The 24,612-nt window shown below is 38.7% G+C and overlaps 6 non-coding genes and 6 pseudogenes across 6 annotated transcripts; 1 reads left to right on the forward strand and 11 right to left on the reverse strand.

The window, feature by feature from the left end:
* Positions 1 to 429: 429 nt before the first annotated feature.
* Positions 430 to 548, reverse strand: LOC126633597 (5S ribosomal RNA; annotated as a pseudogene).
* A 356-nt stretch (positions 549 to 904) lies between these two features.
* On the reverse strand, positions 905 to 1,023 carry LOC126633658 (5S ribosomal RNA; annotated as a pseudogene).
* A 355-nt stretch (positions 1,024 to 1,378) lies between these two features.
* On the reverse strand, positions 1,379 to 1,497 carry LOC126633595 (5S ribosomal RNA). Its single transcript, XR_007627102.1, has one exon. It is a non-coding gene; the product is annotated as a 5S ribosomal RNA (ribosomal RNA).
* A 357-nt stretch (positions 1,498 to 1,854) lies between these two features.
* Positions 1,855 to 1,973, reverse strand: LOC126633592 (5S ribosomal RNA). Its single transcript, XR_007627098.1, has one exon. It is a non-coding gene; the product is annotated as a 5S ribosomal RNA (ribosomal RNA).
* A 365-nt stretch (positions 1,974 to 2,338) lies between these two features.
* On the reverse strand, positions 2,339 to 2,457 carry LOC126633590 (5S ribosomal RNA). Its single transcript, XR_007627096.1, has one exon. It is a non-coding gene; the product is annotated as a 5S ribosomal RNA (ribosomal RNA).
* A 357-nt stretch (positions 2,458 to 2,814) lies between these two features.
* On the reverse strand, positions 2,815 to 2,933 carry LOC126633612 (5S ribosomal RNA). Its single transcript, XR_007627106.1, has one exon. It is a non-coding gene; the product is annotated as a 5S ribosomal RNA (ribosomal RNA).
* Positions 2,934 to 3,855: 922 nt separating this feature from the next.
* Positions 3,856 to 3,974, reverse strand: LOC126633660 (5S ribosomal RNA). Its single transcript, XR_007627136.1, has one exon. It is a non-coding gene; the product is annotated as a 5S ribosomal RNA (ribosomal RNA).
* Positions 3,975 to 4,288: 314 nt separating this feature from the next.
* LOC126633603 (5S ribosomal RNA) lies at positions 4,289 to 4,407 on the reverse strand (annotated as a pseudogene).
* Positions 4,408 to 4,712: 305 nt separating this feature from the next.
* LOC126633605 (5S ribosomal RNA) lies at positions 4,713 to 4,831 on the reverse strand (annotated as a pseudogene).
* A 307-nt stretch (positions 4,832 to 5,138) lies between these two features.
* Positions 5,139 to 5,257, reverse strand: LOC126633600 (5S ribosomal RNA). The gene has a single exon (XR_007627104.1). It is a non-coding gene; the product is annotated as a 5S ribosomal RNA (ribosomal RNA).
* Positions 5,258 to 5,569: 312 nt separating this feature from the next.
* LOC126633604 (5S ribosomal RNA) lies at positions 5,570 to 5,734 on the reverse strand (annotated as a pseudogene).
* Positions 5,735 to 6,589: 855 nt separating this feature from the next.
* LOC126632974 (30S ribosomal protein S9, mitochondrial-like) lies at positions 6,590 to 22,195 on the forward strand (annotated as a pseudogene).
* Positions 22,196 to 24,612: the final 2,417 nt, after the last annotated feature.

Here is a 24,612-nt window from a genome sequence, read left to right on the forward strand (position 1 = left end):
GTTTGCACGAAACTCAAAAATATTAATCAAGGCAATCCCCCGAAATTCAAAAAGATAAAATTGATAGTCTTTCACATTCCTTTCTTTCATCTCCCAAGAAATATTAATCAAGACGATCCCTCGAAATTCAAAAAGATAGAATTGATAGTCTTTCCCATTCCTTTCTTTCATCTCCCCAGAAATATTAACTAAGATGATCCCTCTCAACTTAAAAAGATAGAATTGATAGTCTTTCCCATTCATTTCTTTCATCTTCCAAGAATTACTATTCAAGACAATCCCTTGAAATTTAGAAAGGTAGAATTTATAGCCTTTCCCATTCCTTTGTTTCACCCCCCAAGCATGAGACTCGGTTACAAACAACGCACGCCACAAATAAGCAGCTAGAAATACGCAGAAAAGAATTACGAAGAAAAAAAAAGGGCCGGGAGGATGCAACACGAGGACTTCCCAGAAGGTCACCCATCTTAGTACTACTCTTGCCCAAACTCGTTAAACTTCGGAGTTCTGATGGGATCCGATGCAGGTGAGTTGGTACGATTGCGTCTGTTAGTCTTTGACTTTTAATTGTATATGACTATTCCTTTGGCCATGACCCCGTAACCTTTATGTATGTGCAAATCACATTGGCTCCAAACGTTCACAAGAAATTAAAAAATATTAATCAAGACGATCCCTCGAAATTAAAAAGATAGAATTAATAGTGTTTCTAATCTATTTCTTTCATCTCCCAAGAAACATTAATTAGGATGATCCCTCGAAATTCAAAAAGATAGAATTAATAGCCTTTCCCATTCCTTTCTTTCATCTCCCAAGAATGAGACTCGGTTACAAACGACGCGCACCACAAATAAGAAGCTAGAAATACGTAGAACAAAATTACAAAGAATAAAAGAGAGGCGGGGGGATGCAACATGAAGACTTCCCAGAGGGTCACCCATCCTAGCACTACTCTTGCCCAAATTCGCTTAACTTTAGAGTTCTGATAGGATCCGATGCATGTGAGTTGGTACGATCGAATCCATTAGTCTATGACTTTTAATTGTATATAACCGTTTCTTTGGCCATGACCCCACAACATTTACACATTTGCAAATCACATCGGCTCCAAACGTTCACACGAAATTCAAAAATATTATTCAATACGATCCTTCGAAATTTAAAAAATTGAAGTAATAGTCTTTCTCGTCTATTTCTTTCATCTCCCAAGAAACATTAATTAGGACAATCCCTCGAAATTTAAAAAGGTAGAATTAATATCCTTTCCCATTCCTTTCTTTCATCTCCCAAGCACTAGACTAGGTTAAAAACGACGCGCGCCAAAAATAAGCTACTCGAAATACGCAAAAAAGAATTACGAAGAATAAAAAGAGGCGGGGGGATGCAACACGATGACTTCTCAGAAGGTCACCCATCCTAGTACTACTCTCGCCCAAACTCGCTTAACTTTGAAGTTTTGATGGGATCCGGTGCATGTGAGTTGGTATGATCGAATCCGTTAGTCTATGACTTTTAATTGTATATAATCGTTTCTTTGGCCATGATCCCGTAACCTTTACGCATGTGAAAATCACATCGGCTCCAAACATTCCCACGAAATTCAAAAATATTAGTCAAGACCATCCCTCGAAATTGAAAAAATACGATTAATAGTCTTTCTCATCTATTTCTTTCATCTTCCAAGAAACATTAATCAAGACGATCCCTCAAAATTCAAAAAGATAGAATTGATAGTCTTTTGTCATTCCTTTCTTTCATCTCCCAAGCACGAGACTCGGTCATAAACGACTTGCGCCACAAATAAGCCTTTAGAAATACGCAAAAAGGAATTATGAAAAATAAAAAAGAGGCGGGGGGATGCAACACGAGGACTTCTCAGGAGGTCACCCATCCTAGTACAACACTTGCCCAGACTCGCTTAACTTTAGAGTTCTGATAGGATCCGATGCATGTGAGTTGGTATGATCGCATCCATTAGTCTATGACTTTTAATTGTATATAACCGTTTCTTTGGCCATGACCCCGCAACCTTTACGCATGTGCAAATCACATCGGCTCCAAACGTTCACACGAAATTCAAAAATATTAATCAATACGATCCTTCGAAATTTTAAAAATTGAAGTAATAGTCTTTCTTGTCTATTGCTTTCATCTCCCAAGAAACATTAATTTGGATGATCTCTCGAAATTTAAAAAGATAGAATTAATTGCCTTTCCCCTTCCTTTCTTTCATCTCCCAAGCATTAGACTAGGTTAAAAATGACGCGCGCCACAAATAAGCCGCTCGAAATATATAGAAAAGAATTAAGAAGAATAAAAAAGAGGTCGTGGGGGGGGGGGGATGCAACACGATGACTTCCCAAAAGGTCACCCATCCTAGTACTACTCTCGCCCAAACTCGCTTAACTTCAGAGTTCTGATGAGATCCGGTGCATATGAGTTGGTATGATCGAAGCCGTTAGTCTATGACTTTTAATTGTATATAATCGTTTCTTTGGACATGGCCCTGTAACCTTTACGTATGTGCAAATCACATCGGCTCCAAACATTCCCACGAAATTGAAAAATATTAGTCAAGACCATCCCTCGAAATTTAAAAAATACAATTAATAGTCTTTCCCATCTATTTCTTTCATCTCCCAAGAAACATTAATCAAGATGATCCATCGAAATTCAAAAAGATAGAATTGATAGTCTTTTGCCATTCCTTTCTTTCATCTCCCAAGCACGAGACTCGGTCATAAACGACTTGTGCCACATATAAGCCTTTAGGAATACGCAGAAAACAATTACGAAGAATAAAAAAAAAGCGGGGGGACGCAACACGAGGACTTCCCAGGAGGTCACCCATCCTAGTACTACTCTCGCCCAAACTTGCTTAACTTCGGAGTTCTGATGGGATCCGGTGCATGTAAGTTTGAATGATCGAATCCATTAGTCTACGACTTTTAGTTGTATATAACCGTTTCTTTGGCCATGACCTTGTAACCTTTACGCATATGCAAATCAGATCGGCTCCAAACGTTTGTACGAAACTCGAAACTATTAATCAAGACGATCCCTTGAAATTCAAAAAGATAGAATTGATAGTCTTTCACATTCCTTTCTTTCATCTCCCAATAAATTTTAATCAAGACGATCCCTCGGAATTCAAAAAGATAGAATTGATAGTCTTTCCCATTCCTTTCTTTCATCTCCCCAGAATTATTAACCAAGACGATCCCTCTCAACTTAAAAAGATAGAATTAATAGTCTTTCCCATTCCTTTCTTTCATCTCCTAAGAATTACTAATCAAGACGATCCCTTGAAATTCAGAAAGATAGAATTTATAGCCTTTCCCATTCCTTTATTTCATCCCCCAAGCACGAGACACGGTTACAAACAACACACGCCACAAATAAGCAGCTAGAAATACGCAGAAAAGAATTACGAAGAAAAAAAAAAGGTCGGGGAGATGCAGCACGAGGACTTCCCAGAAGCTCACCCATCCTAGTACTACTCTCACCCAAACTCGCTAAACTTCGGAGTTGGCATGATCGCGTCCGTTAGTCTATGACTTTTAATTATATATAACCGTTTCTTTGGCCATGACCCAATAAACTTTGCACATGTGTAAATCACATCGGCTCCAAACGTTCGCACAAAATTTAAAATATAGAATTAATAGTTTTTTTCATCTCCCAAGAAACATTTATCAAGACGATCCCCTGAAATTCAAAAAGATAGAATTAATAGTCCTTCTCGTTCCTTTCTTTTATCTCCCAAGCACGGGACTCGGTTCTAGACGACGCGCGCCACAAATAAGCCGCTCGAAATACGCAAAAAAGAATTAAGAAGAATAAAAAAAGGGCGGGGGGATGCAATACGAGGACTTCCCAAGAGGTCACCCATCCTAGTACTACTTTCGCCCAAACTCGCTTAACTTCGTAGTTCTTATGGGATCCGGTGCATATGAGTTGGTATGATCGAATCCGTTAGTCTATGACTTTTGGTTGTATATAACCGTTTCTTTGGCCATTACCCCGTAACCCTTACGCATGTGCAAATTACATTGGCTCCAAACATTCGCACGAAATTTAAAATATAGAATTAATAGGTTTTTTCATCTCCCAAGAAACATTAATCAAGACGATCCATCAAAATTCAAAAAGATAGAATTAATAGTCCTTCTCGTTCATTTCTTTCATCTCCCAAGTACGGGACTCAGTTATAAATGACGCACGCCACAAATAAGCCACTAGAAATACGCAGAAAAGAATTACGAAAAATAAAAAAATGGTGGGGGGCGGGATGCAACACAAGGACTTCTCGAGAGGTCAGCCATCCTAATACTTCTCTCGCCCAAACTTGCTTAACTTCAGAGTTCTGATGGGATTTGGTGCATGTGAGTTTGTATGATCGCATCCGTTAGTTTATAACTTTTAATAACCGTTTCTTTGGCCATGACCCCTTAACCTTTACGCATGTGCAAATCACATCGGCTTGAAACATTAGCACAAAATTTAAAATATAGAATTAATAGATTTTTTCATCTCCCAAGAAACATTAATCAAGACGATCCCTCGAAATTCAAAAAGATAGAATTAACAGTCCTTCTCGTTCCTTTCTTTTATCTCCTAAGCACGGGACTCAGTTCTAAATGACGCGCGCCAGAAATTAGCCGCTAGAAATACGCAGAAAAGAATTACGAAAAATAAAAAAAAAAGGCGGGGGGATGCAACATGAGGACTTCCCAGGAAGTCACCCATCCTAGTACTTCTCTTGACCAAACTCGGTTAATTTCAGAGTTCTAATGGGATCCGGTGCATGTGAGTTGGTATGCTCGCATCCGTTAGTTTATGACTTTATATAACCGTTTCTTTTGCCATGACCCCGTAACCTTTACGCATGTGCAAATCACATTGGCTTCAAAAGTTCGCACGGAATTTAAAATATAGAATTAATAGGCTTTTTCATCTCCCAAGAAACATTAATCAAGGCAATCCCTTGAAATTCAAAAAGATAGAATTAGTAGTCCTTCTTGTTCATTTCTTTCATCTTACAAGTACGGGACTCGGTTATAAACGACGAACGCCACAAATAAGCCGCTAGAAATATGCAGAAAAGAATTACGAAAAATAAAAAAAAGGTGGGGGGGGGGATGCAACACGAGGACTTCCCAGGAGATCACCCATCCTAATACTACTCTCGCCCAAACTCGCTTAACTTAGGAGTTCTGATAGGATCCAGTGCATGTGAGTTGGTATGATCGCATCCGTTAGTTTATGACTTTTAATAACCATTTCTTTGGACATGATCCCTTAACCTTTACGCATGTGCAAATCACATCGGCTTGAAACATTCGCACGAAATTTAAAATATAGAATTAATAGGTTTTTTCATCTCCCAAGAAACATTAATCAAGACAATCCCTCGAAATTCAAAAAGATAGAATTAATAGTCCTTATGGTTCCTTTCTTTCATCTCCCAAGCACGGGACTCAGTTATAAACGACACGTGCCACAAATAAGCCGCTAGAAAAACGCAGAAACGAATTTCAAAAAAAAAAAAAAGGTACGCCGGGGGGGGGGGATGCAACACGAGGACTTCCTAGGAGGTCACCCATCCTAGTACTACTCTCGCCCAAACTCGCTTAACTTCGGAGTTCCCATCTTAGTACTACTCTCGCCCAAACTCGCCTAACTTTGGAGTTCTGATGGAATGCGGTGCGTGTGAGTTGATATAATCGCATCCGTTAGTTTATGACTTTCAATAACCGTTTCTTTGGCCATGACCCCATAACCTTTACGCATGTGCAAATCACATCGGCTCCAAAAGTTCGCACGAAATTTAAAATTTAGAATTAATAGGTTTTTTCATCTCCCAAGGCCCGTCTATTATTAATTAATTATTCCAATTGGCACGCATAACTTTGTTTTTAGTTATTAATTTACACTATTACTTATCAGGAGCTTGTAGGATCTTGACTTGGTCAATGTGGGACTATGTTCCCTTTCCTTTCAAATTTTTATAATACCCAACGTTTATATGCAACAATGGAGCCACCGATGTCCAAAGGAAGCTTATGCCCTACCGATATCCCGACGAGTGTGAATGACAGATGTCACTCCCTCCACCAGCTGAACTAGGAAACGCTGCAAACAAAGCATGGCATATGTCACTCCCTCAACCTTCGGAAATATGCACTTTTTTACAATATAAATTTCTACTATATTTAAAAACTTTAACATTGGGGTTCAAATAAATTACACGTTCCCTTGATCTTTTGGTCCCACAAATTTGATGTTCTAAACTCCTAATATAATCTATAGGGAAAAGTGAGAAAAATTCCATGTGCATACTTCAATTCTAATTATTGTGCACAAGTCCCTTCCTATCTGTTTTTTTTATATATATATTTTCTACATTTTGTTCGATTTGCAAACATACATGGATTCTGAGTTTTGTCAGTTGAATGACTCTTTATATATTTGGTTGGAATTTCCCTTTAATCTTCTCTCAGGTGGTGTGCCCAAATGATGTTATACAGTTTGTATTAATGCATGTTGTACAAGGGATAAAAGCATTACATTTATCTGCTTCATCACCATGCTCTCTCGTCATCTATCCAAACAGTCACATTTCTCTCCCTAACCCTAATCTCCTCCAAGTTCCATCCATGTCCCCAACCCCAAAACCCTATTTTCACTACTTTCAGTCCAAGGTTCTTCTCCTATGACGATGGAAAGGGTCCCTCCCAATCAGATGTTTGGAAACTTTCTCAGGAAACTGATGTAAGTTTCGACCCTTTATTCGGAGAGCTTCGAGGAAATTTCCAGGATTGCTGGAGTTGAACCTGGCAAGGCCGATTCCGATTGGTTGAAAGTGGGATACAGCACAGAAATACAAGTATAGAGGAGATTAAGAAGGCTGAACAGGCTAAGAGGCTTGAGAAAGAGGAGCATGATCTTATTGCTGTTTTCAAAGGTTAGTTCTTTTTCGTAAATTTCTGGATAACATTTGATATGCTTAAATGTAGGAAAGTGGATAGCTTAGTGGAACAACCTGTACTGTACTGTTGCCTTTTGGGTTGATTTAGGCATCAACCAATTGTATGTTTTGTTGTTGAGAGTTCTGCAAGTTCATTAAAATGTTGGAGTGTCTATTTTCCTGCTTTTGATTTTGGGAACTATAATACTAATTGTGCTCATTTGGAAATGCAATCCTTTGGCAAATTCCAAGTGGATCCTGGAAAACCATTTGTAGTGTTTCCTGCAAGAAGTACATATCTGGTGTTTCTTTCAAAAAACACTTAGTGCTTTTAAAACCTAAAATCATTTCACCAAAAGTGTTTTCAGTCATTTTAAAAGCACTTAAAGTGGGAGGAGGAGTTAAAATTTGGCTTTCTCGAATTTTAGCTGGAAGCACTCCACATGGGATATTAATTTGGCTTTCTCGAATTTTGTAGCTCATATGGTACTTTGTTTTGAATGCAGTTGCTTATCCATTTATCAGCTAGGTGATTCTTTAGATGTTATACTGATTCAGTATGGTAACTGCAGGTCCGAATCATGCATTTGGTGAGCTTATTGCTGCATCTGCAATCACAGATGAAATGCTTTGACACTTTGATTGCATTGAAGGATTTTCAAGGGATAAAAGGATTGCCCCCTCTATCAGAGATTGAAGACATTAATTATGAAAAAATACAAGAAAATCCTCAAGAGTTGAAATAGAGCGTCAGAAACAGGAGGACGTTGCCAAAGCAAGAATGAGAACACTAGACGACAAGGGGAGAGCTTATGGAACAGGAAGAAGGAAATGCAGTGTAGCACGTGTTTGGATTCAACCCAGTAATGGTAAATTCACGATTAATGATAAACAATTCGATGCCTATCTTCCAATGCTTGATCATCGCTCTGCTCTCTTCCGACCTTCCTCTAAGACAAAAACGTTGGGCATTTGGGACATCAATTGTACTGTTCAAGGAGGCGGCACCACAGGTAAGCCCAAGTTTGTTGCTACACACTTTATTTTAATTTATATCTCACTTTATTTTAATTTATATATTTAACTTTTTCCTTGAGAGCAAGTCCACCCATGGTGGTTGCTCGGGGGACAGGCTTCAGGAAAGGGCCCGAGGGCCGGTTGGTAGGCCTCCAGCCTTGGAGAGCTCGAGTGAGGGTGGGAGCCCGAGGGCCGCGGGGGTGGGGAATAGACAGGCCTGTGGCCCGAGGTCCGTGACGTCAAGCCTGGGTCCGGCCTTTATTTTTTTATTTTTTTTGTGTCAGGCGCGTGCCCCTCACTCGCGAGTGGGGGCGCATCGCCTGACAGGAATTCAGGGCACAGCCCCGTGCGCCCAGAAAACCCAGTTACTGTTGGGAAGCCACGTGGCTTCCCACGGTCCGTTCAATCCTAACGACTCTTTAATACGAGCAGTCCGATTTGTAACGGTAATAAAAAAAAAACCTGATTTTATATCAACCGTTCGATCTAAGATCAACGGTTGATATTAATCTGCTTTATAAATTAAAAAAAATAGAAAAAATAGCTTTAAAATTAAGAAAAGTTACTGTTGTGACACGTGGCATAATCTGGAGTGTTGGAATTCAAATTTTTTAAAATCCAACGGCAGAGATTAATTATTTGAATAAAAATTAAAAAAAATTGTAAAAAATTCGAAAAAAATTGTAAAAAATCTGGAAAAAATTTGTGATTATTTTTTTTTTTTACTTTTCTATAAATACCACTTCTTCTCCATCTACCTTACACTACAATTTCATATTTTCTCAACTACTTTCAATCAAATTCCTATCTTTCTCTCAAAGTTTCAATCCAATTTTTTTTCCACAAAATGACTACCGATGCAGGTACGAATTGGTCACTTCTTGAAGATGTTGCGTTGTGCACTAGTTGGGTTGAAGTTACTCATAATTCCCTTACAGGTAATGAGATGCAGTTGCAAGAAATGTGGAGTTTAATTCATACCAAATTTCTTGAGCAAATGAGTGGGAAAAGAACCAAAGAATCGATGTCCAGTCGTTGGAAAATACTTAGCCATTCCTTTAGTACGTGGAAAGATGCCTTGACACAAGCTAGTAGTAATGTTCGAAGTGGGGCAAATTATGCGGATGAGGTAAGAATATATTATAATTATTTGTTTGTATTATTATTTTGTTACCTAATTTGATTATAATTATTTGTTTGTATTATTTATTTATTACCTAATTTCATTATTATTATTTGTTTGCATTATTTATTTGTGACCTAATTTCATTATTATTATTTGTTTGTATTATTTATTTGTTACATAATAATTTCATTATTATTATTTGTTTGTATTATTTATTTGTGACCTAATTTCATTATTATTATTTGTTTGTATTATTTATTTGTTACCTAATAATTTCATTATTATTCATTTGTAGCAACTTCAAGCACAAGCATGGTATGCTGCCAAAATCAAATCAAGAAACAAATCATTCCACCGGTGGAAATGTTGGAATATTGTTAAAAATTGTCCTAAATTCAAAGTTGTGCCTGTTGGTCCAGAAGTATGCATGAATAGCACCCTTCTACACAGCACCTTTGTACATAGCACCCACCCATACTCTACACCCGATCATGGCTACCACGTTGATGAAGAAGATGGAGAAGAAGTGCCTGAAACGCCCATTCCTGAACAAGTGTCGGGGTCGACGCGTTATTCAATTAGGCCTCAAGGTAAGAAGGCTTCAAAAAGGAAAGGGAGTGCTTCCAAGAATGATTATGGAAAGTACATGCAAGAACTTGCTTATCAAGGTGAATTGACGTTGGCGCGGGAATTGGCGAAATATGAGGCTGAAAAGGCTAGAGATGAGGCAAAAGTTGCAGCTATTCAACAAGCATTTCAAGCTGAATAGAGGGAAAGAGAGCCATTTAGGCAAGAAAGGGAGTTGCTTAGAGAAGAAATAATTGCACAACGAGATCGTGACATTATGAACACGCGTTTAGAAGGGATGTCTCCAAATTCTAAATATTTTTGGCAGTCGGAGAAAACGGATGTGGTGCAAAGGAGGCGTGCAAGAGAAGCGAGATCAAGACAAGATGGTCCTAACTAGGGGTGGGTTCGGTACGGTTACTTTATCTGCCCTAAGCCAACCACTAGTACGCACTAGTGCCTCCATTATTTTAGGAGTCAAGGATACCCTAAAGGGTCCACAACCCTCCTCCCTAGGCTAAATGCATTTTCACTAGCAAAAGTAGAAGTGGGGGTTACAAAGATATTTTGGTTATTTGTGAAAGAATTAGGAACTCTTTTGTGTTTGATTTCCACAATTTCAAGAGATCAAAGTCACCAACAACAATGCTAATATAAGTAGGGTTTTATTTTCAAATTATTGTAATATTATAAATATGTGTTATATAATTATCTATTATATAATTTCTAAATTATATATTATATTGTATTTTCGGTATGGTACGGTAATACCGTGGTAATGGTATCCATTACCAATACCGTACCATGAAATTTCGGTACGGTACAATACCGTACCATTACCGATTGGTACAAAAAATTTGGCACAAAATCGGTATGGCACGGTTGGCAATTCGGTTGGCACGGCAATTTGGCAAAAAAATCCACCCCTAGTCCTAGCACAACAAGACAAGATGATCCTAGCACCACATATTGGTTAAGTGATGATGAATAGGGTACTTTTTGTAATCGGAGCCCATAGTTTTCCAATCACTTTGGGTTGTAATTTATTATTTATGTTGTTTCCAATTTATTGAAGTTAGTACTTTATTTAAAGTGAGAGTACATTTATTTAATTTCGTAATAGATTTATCATAATAATAGAATCTTTATTCATCAAATTGTTCACGTATAATGAAATTATAAAACACACCAAATAAAACTAAAAAACTCACCAATTGGAATTACATAAACACACCAAAGAAAATTACATAAACATACCAAATAATAAAAAACTCACTACAAAAAACACACCAAATAAAATTACATAAACATACCAAATAATTCACACCAAATAAAATTACATAAACATACCAAATAATAAAAAACTCACTACAAAAAACACACCAAATAAAATTACATAAACACACCAAATACAAACAAACATACTAAATAAACTTAAGTATCTTTAGCTTGTTTCAATGCCCACTGGTGCTCTATCAAGTCAATTTGCCGATTATTGTGCATAGATGACCTTTGAAGTGTAGTATATCGTTGAATGACCCTTTCATTGTAACGTCCATCCTTTTCTAATGGCTCGTGTTGCATGGGTTCTTCGGCTATCTGAAGGTTGAACATTCAGATTGGTTAAACAATTCTTCCTCTTGCTGATCGATTTCCCACATCATCCTTGATGAAGAAGAAGCATAAACTATGAATAATGAGATAGAGATGTTGAGAAAATTGGTGTGAGATTTGTGAGGATGGATGGTGGATTATATGGACGATTCAGAAAGGATTGGATTGTAGATAAGGCCACGTGGCATGCCGTCATTCGTTAAAAATCCGATCGAAATCTATCCTCAAAGATTCTGAAAAGATAATGACACGTGGCACGATCGTATTGGATAAAAATCTTATCGAAATCGATCTTCAATAATTATCTTTTAAGATAATGACACGTGGCACAATTTTGAACGAGTTAAAATCTGATCGAAATCTATTGTCAAAGATTCTCAAAAGATAGCAACACGTGGCACGATGACATTGGATAAAAATCTTATCGAAATCCATTGCTAAATAATTGTTTTTTTTATAAAATGACACGTGGCGCAACGAGAACGATTTAAAAAATCTTATCCGAAATTACAAATAATTTTATTTTGTATTATTTAAACAAACAAAAAAAACTAATATTTTATTGCCTATTGCCAGGGGGAAGGGCTCCAAGGGTGGAGATGCAAATGACAATTACTGTTCATTAAGGGCAGTTACTATTCATTAAAGTCAGTTATTGTTCAATAGGGTGGATTCAATAGTGGATTGCCAGGGGGAGGGCTCCATGGGTGGAGTTGCTCTGATATTGACTTGTTTGAGATCCACTTCAACTCTGTTATCCATGAACTTGCAATTCTATTGCTTTATATGCCAGAAATAAGCTACATCTACGTGTACCTACTAAAGAGAATAAATCATCCTCAGTCAACTTAACAATGCCAGTTAGATTCTAATTCATCAGTACAGTCAGTAATTACTTAGTGTAGAAGTTTTGTTTGTTGTAACTAATCATAGTTTAAGGTTAATTAGTTACATTAGTTAATATCTAATCTTTATTAGTTGACTTGTATAAATATCATCATGTAAAATCAGTTTCAATCAATGAGAAATATCTTTCTAAATATGGTATCATCCCTTTTTGCTTAACCGCCTCTATCTCGATCTTCTTCTCCCTCGCTTCCTGCAATTTCTACACCTTTCGTGCTCGCCGATCTCTGTAATCTATGTGATCTGCAACTTATGTGATCTACAATCTCTGTGATCTCTACGTTCTCTGCAATCTTTGCGATCTCTGTGCGCTCTTTGATCTCTGCGATTTCTTCAATTTGCGATCTCTAATATTCGATTTCTCTTAAATCTTGGCCGATCTTCTCCTCTATGTGATCTACAGTAACAATGACATCGTTGACCTCCTCTTCGGCGAATCCTGAAGTTCTTGCCCTAAATTTTACTCCGATGAACCCTAATTTTGGTACGGTTCTTTCTTCTCCCTCAATTTCTTCCATTTCAATACAAAATATAAGTTGTATGGTTCCTACGAAGCTAAAACGAGATAATTACCTCGTCTGAAAGGCATTATTTGCCTCGATCTTTCGTCGATATAAGCTTACAGAAATTGTTGATGGCTCTGAGGTTTGTCCCTCGCCATTTGTTCTTGATGAATTTGACAAGAACACTGGAATTCCAAACCCAAACTTTGATTTGTGGTATGAAAGGGATCAAAATATCCTTATTTGGCTGAATTCTACACTTTCGGAAGATCTTATCCCTTTCACAGTTGGTGTTCAATCCTCTCGTGAACTTTGGCTCACTCTTGAGCAATGCTTCGGAGGTGTCTCAGCCACTCACATCCATCAGCTTTGATCTCGCAATCATTCTGTTCAAAAGGGAGATCTACCTATTTCAGAGTATATTCAACTCATCAAGAACCTTTCTCATGCACTCATGGATGCAGGAGCTCCAATCTCTGAGAGTGATCTAATTGCGATCACACTACAAGGCCTTTGTAATGATTATGAGTCATTCATTGACTCAATTATGCTCCGTATCTCATCCACCTCTCTGGATGAATTACATGGATTGTTGATCAACAAAGAGGTGTTTGTGAATCGCAAAAAGAAGTCTATTGCCTTTTTTGTCTCTGAACCTTTTCAGGGTTATGCAGCCCAATATTTTCAGCCTCAACCCCTTCTTCTTCCTACACCACAGACTTATGCTCCACACAATTCTGATGGCACTCACTATCGTGGTAAAGGTCATTTTCAGGGTAACAACTATCATGGGAATTATCGAGGCAATTACAGAGGCAATGCTAATATCTTCAATCGCAATCTAGAGGCTATAATCACAACTCTAGAGGACTTTTATCTGGTAGTCATTCTGGTCACAAATCTCCTTGTCAAATATGCCATTCTTCGGATCATGAAGCTATTGATTGCTTTAAAAGAATGAATCATGCCTTGGCTGGTAAAGTGCCTCTTGCAAAACTGGCAGCTATGTGTGCTCAGACCAGTTACAAACCTTCTGCTCCTACTTGGCTCATGGACTCTAGAGCTACATCACATATTACCAATGATGTTTTTGCCATTTAATCTCCAGTGCCATACAATGGTCAAGACAAGGTATATATAAATGATGGTTAAGGTATGCCAATTCATCACATTGGTACTGCCACTCTTAGTACTCATATTACTAATTTTCGTTTAAATAATGTTCTTCATGTCCTTGCAATGAAGCATAATCTTCTATTTGCTTATCAATTCCTACGAGATAATCACTGCAAATTAACCCTTGATTATGATGGATCTAAAATCAAGGATCGTATTTCGGGGATGATGCTTTTTCAGGGGCCAGTTAAACATGGCTTCTATCCGTTTCAAGGCACACCAACTGCAATTAACTCTCATTCTGCACTTATTAGCACTAAAGCTCCATTACAAGTTTGGCACAACAGGCTTGGTCATCCATCATCTGCCATCTTCATAAAGACTTTAAATAATAGTTATATTGCTTATACTGGTAAAAAGATCACTTCTTTCTTTTGTTTAAATTGTGCAATTGGCAAGAATCACAAATTGCCATTTACTACCAGTGTTAGTTCAGTGTTTGTTGCTTTAGAACTTATGCATTGTGATGTTTGGGGACCTGCCCCTACATCTTCTGTTAGTGGTTATCGGTACTATGTCTTGTTTGTTAATGAGTTTACAAAGTATAGTTGGCTCTTTCTATTGGAACTGAAATCTGAAGTGTATTCCATCTTTGTTCCTTTCAAGAGCTATGTAGAAAACTTGATTGGGAATAAAATCAAAGTTCTCAGAACTGATTCAGGGGGTGAATTTACTAGTTCTAATTTCAAATATTTTCTGCTACAACATGGTATTATGCATCAGTTTTCTTGTCCTCACACACCAGAACAAAATGGTTGTGCAGAAAGGAAACATAGACATCTCACAGAAACTGCTTGAACCCTTCTTACTGCATCAAAGGTTTCCCATAAATTCTAGGCTGAGGCATTCTCCACTACCTTGTATTTGATCAATCGGCTTCCAATATCTGGTCTTGTAGTCTCTCCATGGGAATTGTTATTTCACAAGTCTCCAAATTACTCCAAACTTAAAGTTTTTGGATGTAGTTGTTATCCTTGGCTTAAACCATATACTACTTCTAAGTTGGATGGTAAAAGTGTTCAGTGTGTTTTTCTGGGCTATAGCTTGCAACACAAAGGTTATAGATACCTTGGATCCTCTCATATCCAGGGTATATATCTCCAGACATGTCTTATTCAATGAAAAACACTTTCATTTTCATGATTTTAAACCTTCAACTGTGCCATTCTCACAGCCACAAATCCCTCATCTACCTATATTCACACTTCCATTTCCAATTCCTTGCCACACACAAACCTCATTATCACAGTCAACTCCCTTAACTTCAGCCAGCTTTCCACGTATCCCCTATTTCTTCAAGGTCTGATTCATTACCCTTATTTCTTCCTCACCTTTACCATAACCACATATTCCCACAAACACTCATTCTATGATAACTCGATCTAAAGCTGGGATTTTTAAACCAAAGGCCTTGACAGCTACTAAACATCCCTTTGACCTTTTACACTTTGTTCCCACTACTTACCTTCAAGTCTCCAAACATGATCATTGGAACAAAGCCATGGCTGAGGAGTTTCAAGCACTACAATCTACAGGAACTTGGTCACTTGTTCCTTCATCTCCCCATCAGAATCTGATGGGTTCTAAATGGGTATTCAGAGTTAAAAGGAAGCCAGATGACACTGTGGACAGGTACAAAGCCCGTTTAGTAGCCAAAAGGTTCCATCAACAAGAGGGGATTGATTTTAAAGAAACTTTCAGTCCCGTTGCTAAACCAGTTACTATCAGGATTCTTTTGACTTTAGCAGTGCAGTTTGATTGGTTCTTAAACCAATTGGATATTAGTAATGCATTTCTACATGGAACACTAAAGGAGGAAGTCTTTATGTAACAACCTCTGGGGTTTATTGATCAATCCAAACCATCTTATGTCTGCAAGCTCAACAAATCCCTATATGGACTAAAGCAAGCCCCCTAGGGCATGGTATGACAAGCTATATCAGACTTTGATTTCTCTTGGTTTTCACAATTCTACATCAGATTGTTTTCTGTTTGTTACATATTAGCCTGCTCTTGTTATTGTCCTTGTATATGTTGATGATATCCTAGTGATTTGACCTAATGCACAAATCTATCAAGCTTTCATTCATAAGCTCAGTAAACTAGTTCCAGTAAAAGACCTAGGCCTTTTGTACTATTTCCTGGGTTTAGAAGTTCACAGAAACTCAGAATGACTCTTTCTCTCCCAACATAAATATGCAGTTGATCTTCTACTCAAAACAAAAATGGATGGTAGCAAACCTTGTGCTACACCTTTTGGTACTCACAAATTGGATCATAATGGTACACTTTTGTCTAATCCATATGAATACAGATCCATTGTTGGAGCATTGCAATACTTGACTTGGACTCAGCCTGATCTCTTTTTTGTTGTAAACCAACTTTGTCAGTTTTTACATTGTCCAATAGAGACACATTTTCAGGCTACTAAAAGAGTTCTAAGATTTCTCAAAGGTACTGTTGATGAAGGTCTTTGGTTCAAGAAAAGTTCCCTGCATTTCACTGCCTTCTCAGATGCTGATTGGGCAGGATGTGTGTTTGATAGACGCTCTACCAATGGCTACTGTGTTTACATTAGGAGTAATCTCATTAGCTGGAGTGCGAAGAAGCAACACACTGTTGCTTGTTCCTCCACAGAAGCTGAATATCGATCGTTGGCAGACACATCTGCTGAGATTACTTGGGTATGAAAATTTTTCAAGGACATTGCCTTTCCTCTGTCTAAGGTTCCAGTACTTTGGTATGACAATGTATCTGCCATCTCTTTAGCATCTAATCCGGTCTTCCATGCTAAAACTAAATACGTGGAATTGATTATCACTACATTCGGGAACTGGTCCTAGCTTATCTTCTGTCAGTTCAATTTGTTCCTAATCACAATCAAATTGCAGATATTCACACTAAATCATTATCCAAAGCTTGATTTCAGCTTCTCAAATCCAAGCTTTCACTTGGTGCTCCTCCGTTCAGTTTAAGGGGGTGTAAAGAGACACATCATCCTCAGTCAACTCAACAGTGCCAGCTAGGATCCAATTCATCAGTATAGTCAACAATTACTTAGTGTAGAAGTTTTGTTTGTTGTAACTAATCATAGTTTAAGGTTAATTAATTATGTTGATGCACAAAATCAAAGGTTTTAGAACAACGTAAATCCGACCGTGAATCTGCAAGAAAGTAAAGAACACAAGATGTATCGTGGTTCACCCCAATGTTTGGACTACGTCCACACTGATGTTGATACTGTTTCACTATGAATGATGAATATACAAGAAGGCTAGAGACAATGTGGTCTTTAGCCTATTTTCTCTCTAGCCCATTTTCTGTGTGCTCTCTTCCCATGGCCTCAATCTTGGCCTCCCCCAATGAGGAGGGTGAGAAGTCATTTTATAGAATAAGGGCTCCTCACTTATTACATATTTGCCCCTTCATTTATTACATAATTACATTGGAGTCCCCCGAGTATTTATACGAGATCTAAATACGGAGGCCCTAAGTATGGTACAAACAGTAGTCCCTCAACTCTTCAGTTAAGATGTCGTCTAGAACTGATACTCGATATGAGGCGGTGCCCAATGTGTAATGATGTTCAACTAGAAGTAGCACATATTGAGAGGCTGCTTGGCTTATGGTTTATGTTGCCTTGGTTGGTTCGGCTTGTGGCGTTGAAGGTGAGGGAGTCCCTTTTATAGAATAAGGGCTCGCTCTTCAATACATAAATGATGGGCTAGAGTTGATGCTCGCAGTGAGGCGGTTGCTCAGTAGGGGGCGATGCTCTCTAATGATGGTGAGAGAGTCACTTTTTATAGAATAAGGGCTCGCTCCTCAATACATAAGTGATGGGTTAGAGTGATGTTCGTGGCGAGGGGGTTGCTCAGCAGACAGCGATGCTCTCTAATGATGGTGAGGGAGTCCCTTTTATAGAATAAGGGCTCGCTCCTCAATACATAAGTGATGGGCTAAGAGTCTCTCTCTAATGAAGGTGAGGGAGTTCCTTTTATAAAATAAGGGTTCGCTCCTCAATACATGAATAATGGGTGCTTTATATATAGTACACTATAAATAATGGGTTAAGTCCCCCAAGTATTTTTCATGAGGCCTAGTTACGGAAGCCCAATATATGGTACATAGTGTAGTCCCCCAAGTCTTCAGTTAATAGAGTATGTTTGCTGGAGACTTCAAATTGAATCCATGTATGGGCCGAACTGGCAGTTGTTCGGAGACGGTATTTGTATACCCTACACTGAAGCTTTGTAGGTGAAGCTTTGCAAGTGAAGCTTTGAAACTGGAGCTTTTGTAAATGAAGCTTTTGAAGTTGAAGCTCTGTAAATGAAGCTTTCGAAGCTGACTAACATAAGTAATGCTCATGAATGTTTATGTTGATTGACATAAGTGATGCTCATGGATGTTGACATGAGTGATGCTCATGAATGTTAACATGAGTGATGCTCATGAATGTTGACATGAATGATGGTCATGAATGTTTATGTATGAGTGATGCTCATGAATGTTTATGTATGATTGACATGAGTGATGCTCATGTATAATTTTGGAGTACTAGACGTACTTTTGATCACCTGGTTAATGATAATAGCGGCAGGTTGTCGAATAATTTTAGAGTACTGGACGTACTTTTGATCACCTGGTTGGTTATAATAGCGGTAGGCTGCCGAATAATTTTGGAGTACTGGATGTACTTTTGATCACCTGGTTGGTGATGATAGTGGTAGGCTGTCGAATAATTTTGGAGTACTGGGCGTACTTTTGATCACCTGGTTGGTGATAATAGAAGGTGAACTTTAAGTGGAGGGATGGAGGTTGGAGTTTGAATTGCTTTCGGTGCACCTGGCACCATCATTACTTCTTCTTTTCTTTTTTTGATTCCACTCTTCCTCTTTTCCTTTTTTTTATTTATTTTCTTTCTTGCTCTTTCTTTTTCAGAGTGGTGTCTGCCACTATAATTCCATTCCTTTTTATTTATTTTTTTTGTAATTGCTTTTGGTGCACCTGACACCATTATTACTTCCTCTTTTCTTTTTTATTCCACTCTATTCCCTGCAACTTTCAGAGCGTCAGGGTTGGCAGAGCCCATATCCAGACTTGCTTTTGCTTTTTTTCTTTCCACAGCGTCATGATTGATTCCTTCTCCTTTTTCTTTTTCTGCGTAAGCGCAGTGGACGAAGACATGCCTATTCTGATCCCTTTTCCGGCAAGCCCACTTGACAGCGGATTCAATGGCAGTCGGTGGAGGAGCCCTTGTGTCCCATGTTGCCACACACAAATAAGAATGCCCTGAAAACTTAGGATTTCTTGGTGGCAGTTTATCTGGCTAAGAAGGCCACCCGCCGACGAAAAAACCCTCACAGATTTCAGTATACGAAGCCTCCCTACTCCGCAATCTCCGTAGCGCCGAGAAAAAGTGAACAAAATACAAATAGGGGCTGAACATTATAATTGACCAAATGGGGAAACTCTCATCTGGGTTTTTCCCCAGTAGCATGGGAAGGTCTATGGATGGGTGAGTAGCAAGTGAAACCAACGCGGATACCAGAGAGGTGTACAAAAATGGTATCGAAAACACAGTGAAACCAGAGCTTCTGAGGAAAGCAAATAACTAAAACAAGATTGCTGCTTTCAACCCTATCAGAATTGATAGACCTATACCCATCTTTGCTACTGAATGCCTAAATGCGCCACTGCTAGGTGCTTGAAAGTCCTGAGAGAGGGTAGGGGCAAACAAAAATTACAAAACCATGGCAAACAAAGATTGCAGCTTTCCCCCCACCATATCTACCGGTAAAATCCTCATTGATTTGCTTCGAGGAAGGCAATAGGAACTTGTCGACCAACCGCCTTAACTGCACTTACACAATATGTGAAGCCAATATCGACGAGGTAGTTGAAGGTGTGGCCGTCGCAGTTGGAGGTGAACTTGTTGTTAGTGGCTGGAAGTTTCTAGAGGTACTGGGAAGCTATGATGGTGAAGTTTCCAGTGAATTCCTTGTACTCTGCGAGGATCACCATGCCGCACACCACGAAGCTGTAGATCAACGGTTGCTACCCCGTGGATTTGATCCCTAAAGCTTGCCTTATGAAAAAGGAAGTGAAGATTCCAGTTGCAGATGAGAGAGGCAGCAGAGGGTTTGAGGGTTTTTTTTTTGTTGTAGAGGGTCGCAATCTGAGGGTCCAAATCGGTGAGGTGGTTCGTCGTCAGGTCTAACTCTGTTAGACTCGGCGGTAACTCGATCGAGTCGAAGTCGTGGAGCTGGAAGTTGGTGAGATCGAGGACCGTCGAGGACGGATCGTCGTCCACCGTCTGATCATCGTGATTTACGGGATTCTGACCCGGCGGTAATGCTTCAGTCTGATCATTCGTTTTTTCATAAGGACACCTAAACTAGTTACAGCACGGACAAGGTCATGGATCGATCCGCTCCGCTCCAACTTATGAACTTTACTCTTGTGATCCGAGTTATCCTTGTCCCCCTTGGCAATGACAAAGCCAAGCTCAGCCCCTACACCTGCTCTCAAGCCAGATGCCTCTATTTTCTCACGAAGGTCGCCACCTGATACAGCTGCTGCCGTCGCTGTTTGGTCCATTTAAACCAAAAACAAAAGTGTTTAAAAAGCAAAGGAAATTACTAGTACAGGTTGGACCTTGGATTTCAATAACAGTGGCTATGAAGGACGCTCGGCGGTCACGAAATGGGTGGGATGTGGTGAAGTTGGGTTGCTCATGGCTTCTTTTCTCAGGAAGCAGCAAAACGTAGAGTTTTTGTGTAGACACAAATTTGTGAGTTGCAGATCTTCCAAAAATGAATAGAGAGAGAGAAATGGGTTTTTGGATGGTTTTTTAAACTGCACAGAGTCTGCGAAGGTTTTCTGGAAAAGCCCAAAGAGTGAGGTTTTCTAGGTTCTTGGGTTTCTGCAGTTTCACGGTGGTGAGATAAAAAATGAAAGAGAACCGACATAGCTTTTCGTGTCGCTTCCCACAGACGGCGCCAAATGTTGATGCACAAAACCGAAGGTCTTTAAACAATATAAATCCGACCGTGAATCTGCAAGAAAGTAAAGAACACAAGATGTATCGTGGTTCACCCCAATGTTTGGGCTACGTCCACACTGATGTTGATACTGTTTCACTCTGAATGATGAATATACAAGAAGGTTAGAGGCAGTGTGATCTCTAGCTTATTTTCTCTCTAGCCCATTTTCTATGTGCTCTCTTCCCATGGCCTCAATCTTGGCCTCCCCCCAATGAGGAGGGTGAGTGGTCCTTTTATAGAATAAGGGCTCCTCACTTATTACATATTTGCCCCTTCATTTATTACATAATGACATTTGAGTCCCCCGAGTATTTATATGAGATCTAAATACGGAGGTCCTAAGTATGGTACAAACAAGTTACATTAGTTAATATCTAATCTTTATTAGCTGACTTGTATAACTATCATCATGTAAAATCAGTTTCAATCAATGAGAAATATCTTTCTAAATACCTACATGCCAGAAAACCACTACGTCTACGTGTACCTACACTGCTAGACTCTCATGGAAAACAAATTTTTGTCCAGTTCCATATGTTAATAAAGCTTTTCCTCCCCGCTCTCATGGAGTCAAATGAATGCTAGTGGCCTTTTCTTACTAGGCTAATTGTGGTTAGATTTCCATTTCACATTAGATAATTAAACTGGAAGAGAGCAGAGGCAAAGTGGAGACAATCGGAGCCAAAATCCTGACAGAATTACATACGAATTGATTGTAGATTTTAAAGATTGTTTTATGGTATTTTTTAGGCTAGCTCTTTTTCCTATATAGTAGTTAGGTACAAAGATACTGCTACATTGTGCACATTGTTACTGTTAACGTTGAAACCCTTTTTTAATGAACAATGTTTAATATGTTCATTATGTTTATTCTTTGCGTAAATGTATATGTCTGTGTTAAATATGGAACATTAAAAAGGTATTTTGTCCAGGTCAAGTTGGAGCAATTCAATTAGGAGTGAGCAGGGCTTTGCAAAATTGGGAACCCGGCTTGCGTCCTGCATTAAAAGAATGTAAATATTTCTCCTCCCCCTTTGTCCGCTGGTTATTTATGTTTTATAGGGAGAAACTGATCTTAACCTTGCAAGATTGTCGATTGTACTGATTTGTTTTCTTTTACACGATTTTGTATAGCTACGTGTTCTTTGCTTGCTAACCTAGCAATTCATTTGTCTTTCCAGCTGGTTTCTTGACAAGGGACTTGCGTGTGGTGGAAAGGAAAAAACCCGGAAATGCAAAGGCAAGTAAGAGTTTCCAATGGGTTAAGCGTTGATAAATTGCTCCGAGCTTGTTTTTCTGCGAAGTTTTGTATTGGAATATCAAGTATAATTTACTGCAATTGCTTATTAAGATCCAGCCATATGCCCTTGCATGGCATTAGTAGTGTAGCTTTGTAGTAGATCATGAGTGCTACAAGAATTTTGTAGATTCTGTGATTGGAGAAAACATTTGGAGCTATTCGATTTGTTTCTGATGCTTTCTTTTTTCCACGGTTTATCCAACACAACAGTTTTAATGACGTGCGGACGAATGTCGATGTGGGATTATGTAAGATCAGACTACTTAGACCCTGTTTGGCACACCGGATAGTACTAATAATACGGAGTACGGTGTTTGGTGTCCGTTTGTGATAGGAGCATATTTATGCGCCTTAGTTTAGCTTGTTCTTGTGCATTTATAGTGTTTTTCTTTAGTAAAGTAGTCTTTTAAGCTAGTTTTATGTGTTTTCAGGTTCTAGGGGCAAAGTATGCAAAAGGATGCATTTTGGAGCCTTTTGGAGCATATGAGAGCTTGGAATGGACATCATATGTTTGAAGCCAAGAGGATGGACGAAATTGAAAAGTTGAAGATGATGTTTCCTACTTGAACAAGATTTCCTAGTCGAAGTAGGAAATCACCTAATTAAAGATGAAATCCTAATCAACAAAGGATTCCTAATTGAAGAAGGATTCCTAATCAACGAGGGATTCCTAGTTGAAGATGGATTCCTAGAAGAATGAAGATTCCTACTCAAACAAGGTTTCCTACTCGAAGTAGGAAAGTTAAATCCAAATGGCATCAAGTTGCAGCTACAAAGAAGATTTCCAAGTCCAAGAAGGAAAGGTTTCCAAGATGAAGTAGGAGAAGAATTCCAAGTCAAGAGAGGATTGAGACATGTTTTCCTAATGCTAGAAGGACTCCTAAGTGTTGTAGGACACAAATGAGAAGTTTCTAGAAAGTTTCCATCCTTGCCGTGGGTTTCATGCAATTCCTATCAGTTTTGGGGCTTTCTAGAAGCCCTATCCTTAATCCCTACTTTGGTGCCGCACCCTAGCTTCTAGATACCCTAATTCCTTGCCTTGCAAGGCATTCTAGAAACCTTATCACCTTATCCCATTGCTGCCGCACCCTTATCCCTTTTCCTTGCAAAATCTGATTGTTTAGACCTATTTCCTTGTGGATTTGGGTTATCCAAGTCCATATCTGATTACCCTAGGGTTTTAAGTGCCTATATATACTCATATTAACCCCTAAATCAGATCACCACTCACCACAATTCACAATTCACTCCAGAAATTCGTCCAACCCTCTCCACACTCTTGCCGCAGCCACCAAACACCTTTCTCCCTAGTTTTTAACCTTTGCCGCACCATCCCCATCCCCTAAACACTACTACATCCATCCATCACCATGCATCCCTACACCTAAGGTCCTAAACCTGTCCCTAGACCCTTTGCCGCACCAAGGAGGAGGAGAAGGAAGCTTGGAAGTTCATGCAATTCAAGTTCGCGTCGCTGGAATTTTTAGGTGTTTCTTTTCCTTTGATTTCAATGTTTAAATTCAATTCTCTTTGTTTTGTGCGTATGAGGAACTAAACCCCCCTTGGCTAGGGGGGGATTCGAAATACATGTTTATGCTTGCGTTATGATCTGATTACTTCTCATTGCGTTTCATAAGTTATGAATTCAATTTACTTATCTATGTGAATTACATTGATTTGTGTGTGTTGGTTGAGAGTGCACGCTTAATTATCATGCATAAATTGAATGCTAGGATATAAGGAAATTTCACCTAATAGTTATGGAATTATATTCACAAGTAGTAAAGGTTGATGATCTCAATCGCGTTAAGTAAATTCTTGGCATAAGTTTCATGCAATCATAGTAACAAGTGCTTCGTCAATGCTTATGGTTTTCATAGAACTTAATGATTCTTGCTTGTATCTCTATTATGCAATCATGTAGGGGACTTGTGGGGAATGTTTTGGGTTGTCGTATGCAATCATCCAATTCAATAACGTTAGGAAAATCTGAAGGTTAATTTAAGCGGACCTAATTAACTTGGGGCATTGAGAATTCATGGTTTATTGAAAAGCAATTGGAAATCGTTTTGTATGCAAGTATAACATGTGTGGAGATGAACCCCTTAGCTAGCCTTCCATTCACCCATTTAAATCAAATTCGTTTTTACAATCAGTTCTAATTTACAAAGTTTGTTTTGTTTTTAAATTCGTCCAAAACCAATCCCCCTTTGTTTTAAAGTGTCAAAATTAGTTAGTAAGTGTTTAGTTTGTGTTTTTAAGTGTCTGAGGTCAAGTTAAAACCAATTTTCGTCCAATTTTGTGTCTAGTGTTCAAAATTGCCCAGATTGTGTTTTTAGTCTTTTGGTTTGTTTTGGTGTTTTAGAGTTTAGTTTTGCATTCTTTGAGTC

The sequence above is a fragment of the Malus sylvestris genome, chromosome 8 (assembly GCF_916048215.2).
Source record: "Malus sylvestris chromosome 8, drMalSylv7.2, whole genome shotgun sequence".
Lineage (NCBI taxonomy): Eukaryota > Viridiplantae > Streptophyta > Magnoliopsida > Rosales > Rosaceae > Malus > Malus sylvestris.